General features: G+C 40.9%; 1 non-coding gene across 1 annotated transcript; it reads left to right on the top strand.

Annotated features, from left to right (window-relative positions):
* The first annotated feature begins 5,694 nt into the window (after nucleotides 1-5,694).
* On the top strand, nucleotides 5,695-5,813 carry LOC131950862 (U5 spliceosomal RNA). Its single transcript, XR_009388358.1, has one exon. It is a non-coding gene; the product is annotated as a U5 spliceosomal RNA (small nuclear RNA).

Raw genomic sequence — 5,813 nt, 5'->3', positions numbered from 1 at the left:
AACACAGTCTCCGCGGCGAACTCTTTTTGTTTTCAGAGGCACATTGCTGTCAGCCGAAAACCATGCGATTTCAGCTGATCCGGTTTAGGGCAGACCGGAAAATTTTCCGCCAGACAGACACTCTGGTTTCTCTTCACATCGAGTAAATCTTTCGCCTTTTACTGAACGTGACCTAGTTTCAAGATTTGTGTTCATTTATATTTCGTGGACTGTGTTCTGTGTTTTAACTGTGACACATTTCAAACACCACAGTGAGTATGTCATCAACCATTAAACTTACCATCCCTGGCCTACCCACCAGCCCTACACCTTCCAAGAACTTTAAAAGTTGAAATAAAGTTCAGAGCCGGAAGCACCATCCACGTGGATGATAGAGTTATCGAAATTGTAACTCAGGCTGTCACCAAAATAAACCCTGATGAGATTTTAAAAGTCTACAATCTAGGACGGCCCACAGAGTGGTACGTCACCCTTAAAAGTCAGGAAGTGTACACCACTCTCCACATGCGGGAATTCACCACCAATGACTACGGCATAACACAAGTGGTGTTTACCCACGTGGACAAGCCTGTGTTGTACGGTGAACTCCACTGGGTACCACCGACGTTTACCGAAGACACGGTTACAAAAATAGTAGAAAATTTCGTCATCCCCAACACCCAGATTACTGTTAAACCTCTCAGAAAAGGAGATAGATGGGCGGTAATCATCAACTCTAAGATGCCGGTTGAGAAACTACCCCATTATCTTGAAGTGGTAATGGGAGATCTTACCCACACCATGTTGCTTCTGTTTAGAGGCAGAAGGCAAAACTGCCATCTATGCCACACCAGCAGACATCACCCAGGCCAATGCAGAAGAGAAGATATCAGATCAAGGGATGACATCATCTTGACGGACGACAAAAAATACGTTGATGGGAAAGCTGTAGAGGAGGTGAGAATGATGGACAGACAAGATTCGACCGAAGAAGATCCCCTTAAGCCTACCACCTCATATGCGACCGCAGTAACCAAGACAACACCCATGACACATACAACAGAAGACACGACAACGCCATTGACACAAGAAACACCCACGGCATCACTGAGTCAAACAACGGATAACGCTAAACACACCGGCCAGTTCGCTGCGTTCATGCAAGGGAAAGCAGCCCTAACCATGAACCCCAAGGACCACTCAGCCAGGCCAAAACACACATCAGCTGATGACAAGGTGAAGACAGGCAAGCGACCCAGCGGTGACTCACCAAAACAACACACGGGGAAAAAACCGACCACTAGATAGATACATGCGACCTTTACACCAACAAGAATGGCTAGTTTCAACGAATAAAACTAATATAGGACAACTCACAATGATAACCATCAACATCAAGGGGGCAAAAAAGAAAGCTGATTCTAATAATATCACTCATAACACCTTCAAAACAGACTACATCCTTCTACAAGAAACTAATTTTAAAAATAAGTATAAGGCAGATAAATTTATAAGTAGCTTAGGCTTAGAAACAACCTGAAGCATACCATAGTTTAGGAGAGAACTGCAAGGGAACGTCAATAATTAAAACATCAGACAAATACAAGACATTGCAAACATACACCGACGAGAATGGAAGACTGGTGATCTATAACAGTCGGGGGACAACAGCACGCAGTTCACCATTGTCAACATATACGCCCCCGTGGTCAAATTAGAACAAAGGCTCTACTACAAGCATTTGAAACGTACCCTGAAAAAAGAGTACAAGGACAAGCCAATCATCTGGCTGGGGATTTTAATCTAGTGATAGACAAGAAAGACTTGATAGTTCAAAACGATAGAGAAGAAATACGAATGGCAGAGGACAGAGAACAAATCCAGTCATTAAACAAAATAATAGAGCAGTTCAATCTAGTAGACACATTTAGGAAGCTACACCCACATAAGATAGAGACAACATACTGTAGCCCGTCAGGGAAAAGTTACTCAAGATTGGACAGAGTATATGTCAACACAAACAACACAATTAGGAAAGTAGTACACCTGAAAAGAACTTTACAGTACACAGATCACAAGGCGACACTGGTGATGTTAAACTCACCAGTTAGCACACGTCAACGCAACACATACTGGAAACTAAACAACGCCCTTTTAACAGAACCTATATACATCGCAAATATAAAGGAAACGATAGCAAGATTCATAACCACTCAACCAAGCACTAATTTCATAGATCTTTGGGAAACTTTCAAAATTGAAGTCAAGGAAATATCCATTAGAATTGGAACATATTTGAAGAGCGAGAGACAGAATAAAGAGAAAGAATGTTTAGAGACCCTGCACATACTAAAATCATTCCATGCTGGTGAAGATGTAGTGGCAAAGTACGAAGACGAACTGGAAGAAATTAGGAAATATAAATACAAGGGAGCCTTAGTGAGGAGTAGGTTGGACATAGCAGGAACAGAAGACCCGACACACCACAACATAATTACTCGAACAAATCACTCAGAAAAACAAAAACATTCAGTGTATCGTGGACAGGGACGGCCAGGAGACTACAGACGAAAGCAAAATCACTCAGGCGTTTCACCAATACTACACGAAGCTGTACAGGAAAGAGCAAACAAGGGGAGACAAGGAAGACGAGTACCTGTGTAACGCACGCCGCCTAGACGACACGGACAGAGAAAAAACTGGATGAACCTATCACAATAAAGGACATCGAAGAAACAATACGACAGTTAAAAGACAACAAATCCCCTGGACCCGACGGATTAACGGCAGAATTTTACAAGTCTTTCACTGCAGAAATAGGGCAACTTTTGTTAAACACGTTCAACGACATGACAGACAAGAAAATGTGCCACGAAAACTTCAACAGATCGTTCATCACCCTAAATCCACAAGCCAAACACTGACGAAAAACAGATGAAAAACTACAGACCTATATCGCTACTCAATACAGATTACAAGATTTTAACAAAAACGTTAGTCAGAAAGTTAGAGCCTTATCTCCACAAAATAGTGCACACAGACCAGCAATGCAGCATCACAGGAAGGAACATCTTAAACCATACGCACTACATTAGAGACCTCATCCAATATACACATGAAAAAGAAGCACAAGCCTTTTTACTGAGCCTTGACCAAGAGAAGGCTTTTGATAGAGTGTCTCACAGCTTTTTACTTAAAATAATAGAAGCCAATAATCTGGGGAATTACATATGCACATGGATCGACATTATTTACAGGATGCTGTTAGTCACCTTCAAATCAACAGATGCATCACAAGACCGTTCCAGATTCAAAAATCTGTCAGACAAGGCTGCCCTTTGTCCCCTGTGTTATATATACTGACATTAGAACCCCTTTTGGAAAAAATTAGGCTCGACCACACAGATTAGAGGAATTGACTGTCCAAACACGCAGAACAGAAAACTTTTTGCTTACGCTGACGACACGACATTTAGCCTACAGACAGAAAAATCTCTAATAGCTGTAATCAACCACTTCCAAGATTTCGGACAAGCAAGCGGCACGAAAATAAATTTAGACAAGACGCAAATCATGGGCTTAGGACGATGGAAGGAGAAGCAAACTTACCCTTTGAACTTGAAAGCGACTGACAGACTGAAAATTTACGGAATAATTTTTGAGAACGATCCCCATAGAAAACACGAGGAAACTTGGGAAAAGATGACTGACAAAATCAGTAGTAAACTAAACAAATATAAAAATAGCGCAACTACCATCTTCGGACGAGCGGCCATCGTTAACAGATATATAACACCCAAGTTGATATATGTAGCCACAACATCAACCGTCCCTAAAGCCACCATTCAAGGAATCAATCAAAAAATCAGAGAATTCATTTTTAAGAACACAGTCAGAACCATTAACCACTGCACGTTAATTCAAAATAAATTACAAGGAGGATAAACCTACATGATATCCAAACCAAAATCAACTCACTCAGAATAAAACACGTCGGCAGAATAGTCAGTGACCCCCCAAATCATCCGCTAGCACATTACTATTTAGGACTTAGACTGAACAAAATACTCAAACATAATAATAGCACGCCGCATTTCGGAGGAGAGAAATTAAGCGCTTTCTACATTGAATGTCTAACCAGCCTGAAAGGGAACGAAAAATTCATACACGAAAACACACGGAAGACCTACTCACATCTGATAAAGAAACTAGCCACTCCACTACATAACAGAATCCAATGGTGCAAAATATACAGCGATATAGACACAACAGAGACTTTTAGAAATCTTCATAGGAAATCCATCACACCCAAAGCTAGGGAGATCACATACAGATTGATCTTCAATTTGACTCCGATCTACCAAATTATGCCAGCTAATAAGAAGAGAAACACAGGTTGTGTACTGTGTGGACAAGATATCAGAGAGACAGAAACCCATTTATTCCTAACATGTCCCACAATACAGATGGCTAAACGGGCGCTAGAAGAAGAAATCAAGGTAGATAATAAAGCCCTTACTATCGACGGGGCGATAACTCTAAATAAAGTACCCAAAAAGCCCGTGGCTGCAGAGAGAGACAAAAACATTTATGCCTTAGCGACATACAGACAGACTATCTGGCAAGCAAGAAACAAGGCGAAGTATGACAAGAAAAGATTTACCAACAAAACACTAAAGACAATTTTTTGTGAGAGTATGAACAAATATGTGTGAATGTTGAAGTCCACGTTTTTTGTAGAAATGTATGCAACTGATGTCCTTGTATAACAAATATGTGTACAATGTTATGCTGATGTTGATGTAAATATTTTCAGAAATAAACTTTTATAAAAAAAAAAAAAAAAAAAAAAAAAAAAAAAAAAAAACAAAAAAAAAAAAAAAAAAAAAAAAAACTAAAGATTTCCGTGGAGAGGAGCATTATAATGAGTCTTAGAAGACTATTTTTCACGCCCTACGCTGTAGGGTGAATATTTCCAATGTAAACATGAGTGGGTGACTACATCATTTGTTTTTTTTAACCCTGGGATAGAAAATGAACCCTGCCGTTGGGAGGTTTCGTTTCCTTTGGCACGTTTTTTCCGTGGCCTTGGACGGAACCGGACAACTCTTGTCCGATGGCCATGCATAATTAGTGAGTACATAAATCAAAAAAGATTTCAAATACGTCTAGGTTCAGTGCCGAAGAACCAAATCAAAACCAACTACTGTTCTGTCTAGACTTTATTATTATTATTCTTTTTTTTTAAACAACTCACTCGTTTCGATTCCAACAAACAACAGTTCAGACTGCTGGCAGAACGACAACAGTCGGTCACGCGCCTCAAAGCAATGGCGTCATTTTATTTTTTGTTAGTTGGGTGACGTGTACTTCCCCTAACAGTTTAGTCTCAAGAAAGCTAGGCGGCCCGCCATCGCATAATTTCAAAGGTACATGGGAGCTAAGTTGGATTGGTATTAAAGGGAGACAATCTTCTGTCATCGTCGGATTGGTTTGTAAGCGTTTGTCCACGGGTGGAATGCGCTCGCGGAGAAGGGAAACGTTGTCCACCGGACAGGTCTGAGTTCTGAACGATGTAGCCTAGCCTTCAGTACGACCAACACAGTCTCCGCGGCGAACTCTTTTTGTTTTCAGAGGCACATTGCTGTCAGCCGAAAACCATGCGATTTCAGCTGATCCGGTTTAGGGCAGACCGGAAAATTTTCCGCCAGACAGACACTCTGGTTTCTCTTCACATCGAGTAAATCTTTCGCCTTTTACTAAAGATTTCCGTGGAGAGGAGCATTATAATGAGTCTTAGAAGACTATTTTTCACGCCCTACGCTGTAGGGTGA

Source organism: Physella acuta, unplaced genomic scaffold (assembly GCF_028476545.2).
Source record: "Physella acuta isolate Inbredline_101_S28 unplaced genomic scaffold, ASM2847654v3 ptg000781l, whole genome shotgun sequence".
NCBI classification, from domain to species: domain Eukaryota; kingdom Metazoa; phylum Mollusca; class Gastropoda; family Physidae; genus Physella; species Physella acuta.
Note: the sequence above shows the minus strand (reverse complement) of the source record. Positions and strands in the feature narration are given on the sequence as shown.